The sequence below is a fragment of the Rhinolophus hipposideros genome, assembly GCF_964194185.1.
Source record: "Rhinolophus hipposideros genome assembly, chromosome: 5".
Classification (NCBI taxonomy): domain Eukaryota; kingdom Metazoa; phylum Chordata; class Mammalia; order Chiroptera; family Rhinolophidae; genus Rhinolophus; species Rhinolophus hipposideros.
The window spans coordinates 19,189,950-19,204,887 of record NC_138051.1 but is presented as its reverse complement, the minus strand read 5'-3'; the positions used below and the strand labels follow the sequence as shown (position 1 = coordinate 19,204,887).

At 49.8% G+C, this 14,938-nt stretch overlaps 1 pseudogene across 1 annotated transcript; it reads right to left on the bottom strand.

Moving 5' to 3' along the window:
* Nucleotides 1-4,691: 4,691 nt before the first annotated feature.
* Nucleotides 4,692-6,569, bottom strand: LOC308497630 (ornithine aminotransferase, mitochondrial-like; annotated as a pseudogene). The gene has a single exon. The product of its transcript is annotated as an ornithine aminotransferase, mitochondrial-like (transcript).
* Between the last annotated feature and the right edge of the window lie 8,369 nt (nt 6,570-14,938).

Here is a 14,938-nt window from a genome sequence, read left to right as displayed (position 1 = left end):
CCTCGTGCACTGCTGGAGGGATTGCAAATTGGTACAAACACAATGGAAAACAGTACGGGGGTACCTCAAAAAAATTGAAAATGGAACTACCTTATGACCCAGCAATTCCACTCCTGGGTATCTATCCAAATAAATCCAAAACACTAATTCAAAAAAAATATACGCACCCCTATGTTTATTGCAGCGCTATTCACAATAGCCAAGATATGAAAACAACCAAAATGCCCATTGATAAGACTGGATAAAGAAACTGTGGCACATTTATACAATGGAGTATTGCTTGCCCATAAAAAGGAATGGAATCTTACCATTTGCAACAACATGGATGGACCTAGAGAATACTATGCTAAGCAAAATAAGTCAGACTGAGAAAGACAAATACCATCTGACATCACTTATATGTGGAATTTAAACAACAGAATAAACGAACAAACAAAACAGAAATAGACTCAGAGATATAGGGGGAAAAAAACTGATGGCTACTAGATGGGAGGGGGAGTGAATGGGGGGAGAAGGTGAAAGGATTAGAAAGTACAAATTAGTCGTCACAGTATTATCACGGGGATATGAAATACAGTGTGGAGAATATAATCAATAATGTAAAGATTATGTAAGGTGCCAGATGGGCACTAGACTTATCGGGGAGATCACTTCACAGACTGTGTAGATACTAGACGCCTGACCACTGCGCTATACACCTAAAGCTGAAATTGAATAATATTGAATGTCCATTATAATTAAATATACATTACATATATAGTCATGGGATGTGGAGTACAGCATAGGTAATATAGCTATATACGATGTCAGAGGGTATTAGATTGTGGGGGGGCTATCATTTTGTAAGGGGTGTAAATGTCTATTATATTGCTTTGTACACCTGAAACTAATAAAAAAGAAACTGAGTTTACAGTTTGAAAGGAATCACTAAATAGCAGAAAAAAATATTGCAAAAAAATTAAGGCCTTGCATCATATGTTAAATGCACAGTGCTGCTCTAAAATAGAATTGACAAAGGATGGCCTGTGAGCTAAATCAGGCCCACTACCTGCTTTTATAAATAAAGCGTTATTGCAGCTCAAAAAAAAAGCATTTTTTAAAATTAGACTTGAACAGATAAAATTGACTATTATGATATGGACTACAAAACAAAATAGTGTATTTACAATTTTCTTCAAGTATTTTAAAATATATACTTTCTATTGCTATTATATACTCGATCACTGCAAAATTTGCAGTGGATGTTCACACTTTGTCCTGGTTTTATGTATTCCAGGTTGAAATGTTGACTCTTACCCCTTTTAGGTTTGACTAGGTTTAGTCGTATATGTTGAACCCGTTCACCTCTTGCTGTAGTTTAAGACAAACTCAAAAAGACACCAGGAAAAAACGACCCCTGTTAAGTAAGTAGGGGGGAATCCGAACTTCAAAATTTAATGGACGTTACGAAACTCCCTCATAATAATAATGCCATCTAGTAAGGAAAGATGAGTTTTAATAGGATGGCGGAAACAACAAAAGCTGAAACATTCTTTGAAGCAAGCAAGCCAGAAAGTGGGAACGGCTGCAACAACGTTGTGAAGAAACAACAGAGGGACACGATAAAGTTTGTGCCATGCGAATGGACAACAAAACGAAAAAAAAAATTTCCTATTTTTAGGACCGGAAAATGCCAGGGGAGAGCGCGAACGCAGTCCCCCACTACCACAAATTATGCAGTCGAGTTTCCCACATTTGGGGAAATCGCAGGGGTCAGCACATCCGGAGTGCAATGGATAAGCCTCGCCCTGGGAAAACCACCTTCGTGATCATGGTATCTCCCCTGCCAGGTAAGTATGAGTTGCTGCGCCCGCAGCGGCCCCGACCCTCGCGCTCGCCTCGCCCTTCACGCACGGTCACTGCCCTCGCGCCGCCTCCGCGCCCTCGCGGCCTCGGGGCCCCTCGCCCCAACCTCGCCCATCCGGAAAGCAACCTCGGGAGCACGTGGATCTCGGACGCGCGGGACGTGGGGGCGCGGGCTGAGCACGACCGGCAGCCTCTGCGCGCCTGCTCATCCACATACGCCACGCCCTTGTCGTGACGTCCCCGGCGTTCTTTCTTTTCCCTACGGGGGCGACGGAAGTACAGTCACATCTGCTCCGACTCTTGTGGTTCCGCGGAGCATTCGTTTGTAGCTTAAAGTTACATCGAGGGGTTCGGTCTTCTCACCGTCTTTTCCTAATCTTTTCCCTAGCGGGAAGTAACAGTTAGGCTTGTCAGCCCTGCCTTTGTGGCTGCATTCCTTCCCGCAATCTGCTTGGGAAGAGATTCAATGGTGCAATAACATCAGTTCTCCATCTATCCATTTCAGTAAGTTTCAGCATAAAGCTTTTGTCTCTTGGGGAGGTACATCCTGAAATTGACGATCCAGCAGTTTGCAGGCAAGGGTAATTAGTTCAAGTCAGTTTCTTAGTATAATGTGTGAAATTCACAGACCTTGGAGAAAACAATGTTGCTTTCTTGTGTGTGCATCAATAAAAGCCAGAAGGCCGCCCAGGATTGGATTCGGATTCGGGGCTCTCAGTCCTTTGAGGCTGTGAGACCCTTGGCCCGTTTCATAACTTTCTTGATTTCTGTTCCTTACTTTTTTAACCCTTCGCCGCCCCTTCTCGTTCGCTCACTACCTGTGTTGCGCTGGACGCCACAGGGAAGGAAGGAAAATTCTTCCTTACAATTGAACACCAACTAACAAATATAGAATGAATGATAGAATTAGAAAAATCAACGTTTGGCAATCGTAATGCAAGAGTCATCAACGGATACTAGAAACTTGTTAAAGTTTGACAAGGAACAGGATATTTACATATCTTCAAATCACCGCCACACAAATTGCGTAATAATCACAAAGGGCAAGCCTGGCGAACACCTCCAGGGGCAGATGGTTGCAGTACCGGCCCCACGTGCACCGTGTGCTTCTGTAGTACCCTCTCATATTGACTCTGGACTTGGCTATGTGACTTGCTTTGGCTAGTGGAACATTAGCAAATGTGATGCAAGCAGGAGATTTTTTGAAAAGCATTTTCTCATTGGGACTTGCTCTCACTTGCTGTCCTGAGACCACCATGAGATGAAGCCTGGGTTAGCCTGGTGGAGGCTAACCTGCAGGAGGTTAGCCTGTTGGAGGAAGCCTGGGTTGGTGAAGATGAACCGTGTCGGCGGAGGTCCCTTAGACGGACCAGGCCCCAACTGACTGTAGCCATACGGGTGAACCCACTTGAGACCTGAAGAACTGCCCAACTGAACCCAGAATTGCTGATCCAAAGAGTTGCGAGCAAATAAAATGGTCATTAATTTAAATCAGTGTTTTAGGGTGATGTGTTACCCAGCAATGGATAACTGATACACCACCTTTAGCGGGTAATTGATGTCAACACCACCAATAATGGAACAAACTGACTTCACGTGCCTCCAAATGTGATGCCCAGAGGAGGACAATATATTAATTTGCTAGGGCAGCCGTGATAAAGTACAGGCAAGCTTCATTGTATTGTGCCTCAGTTTCGTGCACCTCACAGATGTTGCAAGGTGGTGGACAGGCAAGTCTATCCACCGGCACAAAGATCACGACTCGCTTTTTGTGATACTCATTTTATTATCGTGGTCTGACACCGTAATTGTAGTATTATCTCCAAGGTATGGCTGTGCCACCGACTGGGTGGCTTGAAACAACCGATACCTATTCTCTCATTGTTCTGGAAGCTAGAAGTCTAAAACCAGGTGTCGGCAGGGCCACACTCGCTCTAAGACTCTTAAGTGGAGTCTTCTCTTGCCTCTTCCCAGCTTCCGGTGGTGACAGTCAATCCCTGGCTTGGCGGTTACATCACCCCAATCTCTGCTTCTGTCATCACATGGCGTTCTCCACATCTCTGTCTTTACATGGCGTTTCCTATTAGAAGGAGATCAGTCATATTGGATTAGGGCCCGCTCTAGCAACCTCTCCTTAACTTGATTGTAACTGCAAAGATCCTATTTCCAAATAAGGTACCAGGGGTTAGGACTTCAACATATTTTTTGGAGGGAACAGTCACGAAATCGTTTACGTAGTCTTTGTTTCAGAAATGCATACCTGAACGTGATTATTGGGCAACCCCCAAGTTGAAATATATTCTACAAAATAACTGGCCTGTCGTCTTCAAAATTGCCTACGTAATGAAATACAAAGAACAACTTGGAACTACTTCAGATTAAAGTAGGTTAAGAGACATGACAGCCGACTGCAACACCTGGTTTTGTGGGTGTATTGTTTGTTTGTTTGTTGACATTTTAGCTATAAGCTCTATTTTAAATTTAAAGAAAAACTGAAAATAAATATTTTTTACGAATTATATCAACACTTAAAACATAATTTGGGAATGTTAAACATTAATTCTTAATCCAAAACAATGACACTCATGGAATACATCCTGGTGTTGGCCGATATGAAGTTTGTTTAAATCTGGTATTTTATATAAGCTGAACTATTAATCCTTCCTAACATTCAATGATTATGATTCAACTTCATAAAGTTAAACAAGTCTTCTATGTAAACCCCATATAACTTTTTCACATATGAAACATTTACACAAGCAAGGAAATTATAAAGCATATAAGTTATACGGGGCTTGATCCAAAGGCTGCTGATAGATGCACTTCCCCTTAGAAGGCGCACACACACACACACACACACACACACACACACACGCACACACACAGAACACTTAATCGCATATAGATGCCGTTATATTCTTACAGTTATGTTACATAGTAAACTGCATGCACGATTATAAATGTCATTCTATTATGTATGAACTGAAAAATACGTATATTAAAAAAAAGGTCCTTGAAGACACAGGGGGACGGAATGTGCCTGCGTTAAGTGCAGAAACGCAGAGGCTTTTTTACAGGACAGCAAGGAACTGCCTGTCTCCAGCTGGCTCCCAGGCACCGCTGCAAACAGTCACCACTCTCAGAAAGACAAGATGGTCTTGTTAATGATTTCCACGGCCTCGCGAACCTCGTCCTCCTTGATCACAAGTGGAGGTGCAAATCGGATGGTGTCGCCGTGGGTTGGCTTGGCCAGAAGTCCATTATCTCGAAGTCGCAGACACACCTTCCAGCATCATAATCTTTGGTTTCTCTGATAACAAAACAGCATTTAATAATCCTTTTCCTCTTACAGCGGTTACGATATCAGAAGGTAGCTTCATGAGTTCATTTCTCAAGATGGTACCCATTTTATCCGCATTTTCAACAAGGTTTTCTTCTTCTAAAACCTCAAGGGCTGCAATGGCCACTCGGCAGCCCAGCGGATTGCCACCGTAGGTTGACCCGTGCTCCCCCGGTTTAATGGTCAGCATTATGTCATCAGCACACAATACCGCACACACAGGGTATTAGCCACCGGAAAGTGCCCTTCCAAGAAGGACGAAGTCGGGTCTGATATTTTCCTGGTCAATAGCCAGCCATCTACCAGTTCTCGCCAATCCTGTCTGTATTTCATCAGCTATCAACAGAACCCGGTGCTGGGTGCACAGTTCTCGCACGCCCCTCATGTAGCCTGGATCCGGAACGATAACGCCCGCTTCGCCCTGAATCGGTTCTACCATGAACGCGGCAACGTTTGGATCCTGTAGAGCACGCTCCAGAGCAGGCAGATCATTATATGGAATGATTTCGAAAGCGGGCATAAATGGTCCAAAACCATCATAACGGCTTGGGTCTGTAGAACTGGAGATGGCAGACACAGTTCTACCCCAAAAGTTTCCAGCTGCAAAAACAATCTTTGCTTTGTACTTCGGAATACCCTTAACAGTACATCCCCATTTACGAGCGAGTTTGCAAGCTGTCTCTCCAGCCTCCACTGCTGTATTCATAGGAAGAACTTTGTGGTAGTTGAAAAGTTTAGTAATATACTCTTTGTATTCACCAAGGACGTTATCACAGAAAGCCCTAGATGTTAAGGTCAGTCTGTCTGCTTGACTTTTCAGAGCATTCACAATCTTTGGATGACAGTGCCCCTGGTTGACAGCAGTGTAAGGCACTCAGGAAGTCAAAATATTTCCTGCCTTCTACATCCCATACGTAAATACCTTTTCCTCTCTCCAGGGCTACAGGTAAAGGATGGTAGTTGTGTGCCCCATACTTAGATTCCCGTTCAAAAATGTAATCAGAGGATGGAGGGCCTTGGACTGTCCTTTTAGTCGCAACAGAGGTAGCAGAAGCCACCGAAGAGTGAACTCCTGGACGAAGCACAACGACAGTCTGGCAACGCGCTAGTTTGGAAAACATCGTGTCTTTCGAGTAGGAACACCACCGACGGTTCTATCAGTCGTTCACTTCACTAGGTTTAATGGCCTTCGAAAGTCAAACTCTCTTGTACCAGTGTAACCATTCCAGGCTGGCGTCATGCATTTTAACCAAGGCCCACACTCAGGTCCCGTCTGCGCGTCAGAGGTTGGCCTGGGACACGCGGCGTCGGCTGAGCTGGAACCCGCCAACACCTCGTTGTAAATTTTCCTTTGGTATAAAGGAGATTATTGGGACCATTGATGTGATTTGAATAACATCTGCAGAGTAAATCATATCGTGTCTATGTCAATTTCTTGACTTTGACCATTGTCATGGGGTTAGGTAAAAGGATCGTTTGTTTTTAGGAAATACACACTAAGAAAGGAAACTTCCCGAAACAACCACCAATCAAAAAGGATGCTGCAATACGTCTCCTCGGGTCTCTCCGCAGCGAGAACCTCAGGTAAGCCTTCCCTGACCCTTAGAGGCCGAGTCCCGTCTCTTGCCTTGCTTGGCGCCGCAGCACTGACCGCTCACGAGAACACCACAGCTGAATCATTTTGCTCCCACGTGGGGGAGCTGCACCTTTCGCCTCCGCACTTGATCTCAGGACTTTTCCTGGATGGAAGTGAAAAAGACCAACGGGACAACCTGAAAGAGGCCACCGAACGTCCCAGGACGGAAATGTGACGTTTCTGGTTCGTTTGATTTTCAGAGGCGACGTGTCACCCCCCGCGGCCCACGCGTCTACCTCGTGAACCGACGCCTCGCCCACATTCTCAGCTCAAGTTTTCCTTTCACTGTTGCAAGGTTAGGTCACTACATAATCTGGAAGAAAGCTCATGAATGAGAATGAAAACAGTTTCACATCAACTTGGTGTGGAAACTCTGATCTTAGTATTTAACGTTTAATTGACACTGTGTCATTTTCGCTGAAACGGTGGTGAGACCAACCCCGAGCCCTGACCCCCCCCCCCCGTGGGGCCTAACCGCTGGGCGCCCGCGCGGGGAGATCCGCTCCTCTCCGGGGACCCCACCCCCGCCCGAGGTCATCCCCGCGCGCCCGCCTGCGCCCGCCCCGGGGCGCCCGCGAGACACCGGCGGATCCGAGCCGGCGACAGGACCCGGGACGTCACGACAAGGGCGTGGCGTATGTGGATGAGCAGGCGCGCAGAGGCTGCCGGTCGTGCTCAGCCCGCGCCCCCACGTCCCGCGCGTCCGAGATCCACATGCTCCCGAGGTTGCTTTCCCGATGGGCGAGGTTGGGGCGAGGGGCCCCGAGGCCGCGAGGGCGCGGAGGCCGCGCGAGGGCAGTGACCGTGCGTGAAGGGCGAGGCGAGCGCGAGGGTCGGGGCCGCTGCGGGCGCAGCAACTCATACTTACCTGGCAGGGGAGATACCATGATCACGAAGGTGGTTTTCCCAGGGCGAGGCTTATCCATTGCACTCCGGATGTGCTGACCCCTGCGATTTCCCCAAATGTGGGAAACTCGACTGCATAATTTGTGGTAGTGGGGGACTGCGTTCGCGCTCTCCCCTGAGTCTTTTCGGGTCTCAAAAATTAGATTCCGACTGTCGGCTAGAGTTAGGGCTTCAGCGACCCCTGGCCATGAACCAAAGCTGTCCGGAGCAGCGAACGACCTGATGTTCTAACTTCTGACGTTCGCTACTACGATGTTTATGTCTGTGTGTGTGCTTTTATTTTCTCCGAGCTGGTTTTTGTTTCCATACGGTTGGAAACCAAGCGGTGAGAATCTTGCCAAAGGTTTCTGCTCCGGCTGGCAGGCCCAAAAATCTTCTCCGAGAGCTACAGAATCGGAATTAACATTTCAACAAGATTCCCAGTTGATTTCATGCACATGAAAGTTTGAGACACACTGATCTAACACACTACACGTATTAGTTTTATAAGTCTGACTTTACCCGTCGGAATGTAAATTCCAGGTCAGGGGTCCTTGACTCTTGTTGACTGCTTCCTCCGTGGTTGGCTAGAATAGTACATGGCTGGCTGTATGTAGGCTTTTAATATACTTACTGGATTAATTCCTGGATCTCAGGCTTCAGAGAGAGACAGAGACAGAGAGAAGTTTCCCAGCAGGTTCCCAGGTTCTACCTCTGAGTCCCCGTTTAATAATAGTGACCTTCCTACAGATTAAATAGTAGTGACCTTCCTACAGAGAAATCACAGAATTGGAAACTGTTCAGCTTCATCAGTAACGTCTCTGAACACCACCTGCTTGAAGCAGCCCCTAGGTGAGAGCTATTGAAAAAAACAAAAAAATCGGTCCCTGATCCCAGGGAGAGGATCCTCCAGTCCACACCGTCAGCCTCCAGCCTAACCTCCTTCAGCCCCCTCTCACTTTAGGACAACGTGATCATTGTAGAGACATCAGGAAAAAGCAGGTCAAGGGTAAGCACCTTATTTTTCTCACACACCTGCCCCTTCTGGTCATCCACTGCGCCACCCTGGTTCAAGCTGCAGGGGAGTCAAAATTTTACTTTTACCCTTTTAGGGTATCTGACAGGGCCCGAGAATCAAAAGGACGTGAAACAGATTAACCGGAAGAAAGCATACAGATTTTTTACACGTACACGGCAGCCCCCACAGGAAAATGACAACGCAGAGAAGTGAGGCTAGTCAGGTCTCCAAGCAGCCCTGGTTCCTTCCATTGGAGAACAGTATCTGGAGTACAAGATCTAGTGCTTAGTGCTTACCGATACTGGTGTGTCATTGTTGTTAGGCCCTGTACCTATTTTATTCAATGGGTTATGATCGTTTACTAATATTATTATTATTATTATTATTATTATTATTATTATTATCATCTTGATTTGGCCAGTGGGAACTCTTTCAAACCGGCTCCTGTGTGCTTGACATGTCCCACCCCGACCCCCATCAGTCCCTGTACGTTTCTTTACTTTTTATCAGAGCTACATGTTCCAGGCTCAGCTCCGATATTCCCGGCCTAAGAGCCTGGCCTATCCCGGGTGCTGATGTGCCCCTCCACCCTCCAGCCCACAATGAGCTAGGCTCACTTTTCTGCGCAGTCTGGCTTACTGGGAAGCGACGGAGAAAGGATATCGGCCTATGCGGGGAGACCACGTCCAGGCAGATAGATACCAAGCCCGCCGCGGTGGCCAGTCTGGGGGCTTGGCTCCCCTCCTCTGCCCACTCGCCCGGATTCCTTTGGCAGAGACAGCTGCTTCCTGAAATAGATCAAGGTTCTGTGGCTTCCTGGAGAGGCACTGGAGTCCAAGGGGGAGGGACAGAAAACACGGGTGTCCCGGTTGGACTCCTCGTCCCGGCTGCATGTATTTTACAAACGTTTCGGATCCCATCTGGTGTGTGTCCACCACCCAAGACCGCTCTCTCACTTCGCGAATGTCCCACAGGAGCACAGCAAGCCACACCGAAGTGGCCTTCCCTCGATCGACTGAGTGTGTCGCCACCCCCCACCCCCCCCACCCCCCCACCCTCCGACTGGGCGGCGGGCACCTCCGCACCTTCGGATGAGGCGCGGTGGTGCCTCGGAGGCCCCCCGCTACTCTCAGTGACACCTCAGACAGGAAGAGTCGGCCATCCTGGAGCTCACACTCGCGTGCGCCGGTCACCCAAACCCACTGTCCCCCACCCACCTCACTCCATTCCCGTGAAGCACCGAAGCTAGGTTCACACCTCCGGCATCCCTCGGGGGCCGTATCTAATGACGGTCTAAGGTTCTGTCTTTGGTCCCTGTCCCGCTGGTCTCCGCCGACGCTGGTGACACTCGAGGCTGGGGGCTCTCTGTAGCTGCAGAGCGATGGACTCTTCCTGAAGGTCCCCTGTCAGGCTGCAACGGCACAGCCTCAGGCTCACTCAGCCAGGCTCACTCAGCCCGCCTCAGCCGTGGGTCAGCGGGGAAGGCTGGCGCTGCAGGGCGCGGACCCGGAGCAGCTCCAGCTCTCCGGGAGAGTAGGACGTGCCGGGAAACGCAGTCTCCAGTACCGGAGCCGAGAAGAGCTGGTGGGCTCAGGGCTCCGGGCTCCGGGCTCAGGGGAGGGCGGCAGCTGGGCCCCCGAGGCTTCAGAGAGCCACCACACGCCAGTCATCGCGCTTCCACCGCTGAGTCCTCTCCGGGATGCGGTCCGTCCGGCTGTGTATGGAGTCTCCGGAGTTTTCTACCCACAGGGGGGAAGAGAGCAAAGGACCACTCCCCTGGCCTTCTTCTCTGCACCCACACTCCCTCGCCCCACCCGGCTTCGTCCCCACGGGGAAGCCGGCTCCTTCTTGGCTAAAGCCCAGCCCCTTTCCTCCCGGGTGCTCCCTGGCTGGGCCCCCGCATCCTCCCCCTCCTCTTCAGGCCCTGCCGATTTAGCCGTAAGAGCCCAGGCGCCAACATCTGGTCAGAACCCACAGGCCTTTGCGGACGCAGGTGGGGCTGGGACGCCAGGCGGCGGTGCCCTCCCTGGTGGCGCAAAAGCGTCAGGCACTTCCTTCGAGCCGGAGTCGAACCAGCGACCTAAGGATGTCCGTACAGGTCTAGCCTACAGTCCTCCGCTCTACCAGCTGAGCTATCGAAGGGCGCACGCTGCCAGGGCCGGGTCATTACTTTTTCTTGAGATGACAGACGCCAAGACGCGGGAGTTCCCGAGGTCCAACACGCCTTGTTTGAAGAGAGCGGAGCCCACGCTGCCACCGCTCCCGCTCCGCGCCGGCGGAGCGAATCCTCAGCGCGTGGCTGCTCCCGGGGCTTAGCGGTGGCCCGGAGCCCCGACTAGGATTTTCAGGATGCCTGGGCCCCAGCTCTCACCAGTTGCCTCATTTACCCTCCCGTGCCCCTTTCTGCAGTGGGGGACGACAGCAGCGCGTGGCCAGAAAGCGGGGAAGGGGAGCGTTGGCGAAACGGCCGCTTGGGGCCGGTGGGGGGGGGGCCTCCCGGGGGAAAGGAGGAGGACCCACCGGAACGCGCAGCGGGTAGGCGGCTGCGAACCGCCTACCTGTTGGTTTTCAAGTGCCTTTAGTTCAAAATTATCCTTACGCCAAAATGCATTTTGGGTGTGGCGTATTCTGCCACCATTCAAAGCCAACATCATCTTGCCCAGATCATGCAAGTCTCCTGGTTGGTTTCCCTGCTGTGGTCCTTGCCACCCTTGCAGCCAGTGATTTTTTTTCCGGGGAGGGGGTAGGGGGGAGTAGGAGGGGTCAGCTCAAGCCATTCCTCTGCTCAAAACCTTCAGGTTCCCTGAGATTTAAGGCCTTATAATGGTCTACAAGACCCTCATGATCTTACGCCCACCCAGTCACCTCTCTGACTTAATTTTGTACAACACTTTAATTTTGCTCGGGGCACGGGGCCTCCTCCGTGCTGGTCTCTAAACACAGTCCCTACCTAGGCCTTTGCTCCTGTTGATCTTTGTCGTTTTTCACTTCTCTGACTCTATTGCGCCCCCTTCCTCTCGTTCTCCCTTTAAAGCGCCCAAATCACCTCTGCACAGACGGGAATAGAGCTCAGCTTTTCCCTTACTGTCAGTAGTTACTGAATAAAATGTACTTCACCACTTTCACTGCAGTCTGCTGTGGTTATCCTTGACAGAGTCCCAGTCAGAAAGGACCAGAGGGCACTTTGTGGGGCCACCCTCTGTGCGTGCTGGGGCAGTACGAGGGGAGAAGGTTGCAGGGCGCCTGACCCTGACCACTGGAGCTCCCGGGAGACCCGCGCCTGGATGCGATGGAAGGGGACCGCTCAGCGCTTTAACCGGGTTTTCTTTCTACAAAACTTAGAATCCTGGGTGTTCGGTCCAGCGTTCTTAGGTTAGAGCTACTACACATTCTGAAGCACGTTGTGTCACTTTGACTCAGGAAGACCCCATGTATAAAACATAAGCACGATTTCTTATTAAGCGGCTTAGCGCTATTAGCCGGCACAAAGGCCTTTGCTGAATTTTCGATGACTTGAAGATGAGATCGAGCAGGCGAGGACAAAAATGGGCTGAAATTTTCTTCCGCTGAGAGGAAGATGAGACCAACCCCGAACCCTGACCCCCCCCCCCCGCCCCTCGGTGGGGCCTAACCGCTGGGCGCCGGCGCGGCGAGATACGCCCCCTCCCCTCCTCCCCCCGCCCCGAGGTCCCGGACTCGTCCCCGCGCGCCCGCCTGCGCCCGCCCCGGGGCGCCCGCGAGACACCGGCGGATCCGAGCCGGCGACAGGACCGGGGACGTCACGACAAGGGCGTGGCGTATGTGGATGAGCAGGCGCGCAGAGGCTGCCGGTCGTGCTCAGCCCGCGCCCCCACGTCCCGCGCGTCCGAGATCCACATGCTCCCGAGGTTGCTTTCCCGATGGGCGAGGTTGGGGCGAGGGGCCCCGAGGCAGCGAGGGTGCGGAGGCCGCACGAGGGAAGTGACCGTGCGTGAAGGGCGAGGCGAGCGCGAGGGTCGGGGCCGCTGCGGGCGCAGCAACTCATACTTACCTGGCAGGGGAGATACCATGATCACGAAGGTGGTTTTCCCAGGGCGAGGCTTATCCATTGCACTCCGGATGTGCTGACCCCTGCGATTTCCCCAAATGTGGGAAACTCGACTGCATAATTTGTGGTAGTGGGGGACTGCGTTCGCGCTCTCCCCTGGTAATCGCTGGTATGAAAGTAAGAGTGCTTATGTTTTGCCGTTCTCGTCCAAAGTGGCGCGCTTAGCGAGCCAAGTGGGAGGTTCTTGTCGCGTGTCGCCTACTACTGTCACTATCCAAGTCGATTCAGTGTTCTTTGCAGAATAACCGCTTCCGCGCTAACGTTCACCTCGTTTCACGTCGTTTCGCTTAACGAAACACCTCTCTGCGGCACGGCCCGGTGGCTCAGGAGGTTAGAGCTCCCTGCTCGTAACTCTGAAGGCTGCCGGTCGATTCCCACAATTGCCAGTTCGATTTCTCAGCTCCCAGACTCCCGCAAGGGACGATGGGCTGTGCCCCCTGCAACTGGAAAAAACGGCAACTTGACTTGGAAAAAAAGCCCCGGAAGTACACACACTGTTCCCCGATGAAGAAAACCGGCACTCTGTGCTTTCAAATCGTGCAGATATTTCTCCAGGGTTTCTTACAGTGACGAAACCGGATTGATTCCATTTCCAGGGCCCTTTAATTTTTGAGGACGTCTATATTGTAATGCCAAACACACAATGTCAAAACCGGATGATCCTCCCTTCTTGGCTGCAGTTTGGAGGATTTACCATCACTACCGTTAAAACATTCCATTTACAAGCCCTGTAAGTTCCGAACTCGGCAACTTTTAGTTATCTTGACTACTACAATCATCTGGTCTCTCAACTAGTTATTCTGTGTTCTGCTTTGTTTTTCTGTCCCTCTATTACACATTAGACTGCGTAACAGCTGTAAGTTTTTGTATTGTCTCAAACTCCTGCCATAATCACATCATTACTTTGGTATTATGATAAAAAAAACCGTAAAGACGATGGGTCCTGCCTTTTTGTTCTGCCATTAATCAACTAAAGTGCTGAAGTTGAATCCTAACTAATACATCACTAGTCCACCCGTTGTCCTAATTGGTTTTATATATAAATATTATAGACCCCTCTTGTGGGACATATTCCTGTAAGCAAAGCAGAACTTACAGGGCTTTGCTTTTCTGTCCCTCTAGTGGATGAGTCTAAATATTATTTAATTATGGGGTACTGTATTTATGGGAAAGGATTCCTAAAGAGCTTCAGGACGCTATTTAGCAAGAAAACTTACAGGAATATGTCCCACAAGAGGGGTCTATAATATTTATATATAAAACCAATTAGGACAACGGGTGGACTAGTGATGTATTAGTTAGGATTCAACTTCAGCACTTTAGTTGATTAATGGCAGAACAAAAAGGCAGGACCCATCGTCTTTACGGTTTTTTTTATCATAATACCAAAGTAATGATGTGATTATGGCAGGAGTTTGAGACAATACAAAAACTTACAGCTGTTACGCAGTCTAATGTGTAATAGAGGGACAGAAAAACAAAGCAGAACACAGAATAACTAGTTGAGAGACCAGATGATTGTAGTAGTCAAGATAACTAAAAGTTGCCGAGTTCGGAACTTACAGGGCTTGTAAATGGAATGTTTTAACGGTAGTGATGGTAAATCCTCCAAACTGCAGCCAAGAAGGGAGGATCATCCGGTTTTGACATTGTGTGTTTGGCATTACAATATAGACGTCCTCAAAAATTAAAGGGCCCTGGAAATGGAATCAATCCGGTTTCGTCACTGTAAGAAACCCTGGAGAAATATCTGCACGATTTGAAAGCACAGAGTGCCGGTTTTCTTCATCGGGGAACAGTGTGTGTACTTCCGGGGCTTTTTTTCCAAGTCAAGTTGCCGTTTTTTCCAGTTGCAGGGGGCACAGCCCATCGTCCCTTGCGGGAGTCTGGGAGCTGAGAAATCGAACTGGCAATTGTGGGAATCGACCGGCAGCCTTCAGAGTTACGAGCAGGGAGCTCTAACCTCCTGAGCCACCGGGCCGTGCCGCAGAGAGGTGTTTCGTTAAGCGAAACGACGTGAAACGAGGTGAACGTTAGCGCGGAAGCGGTTATTCTGCAAAGAACACTGAATCGACTTGGATAGTGACAGTAGTAGGCGACACGCGACAAGAACCTCCCACTTGGCTC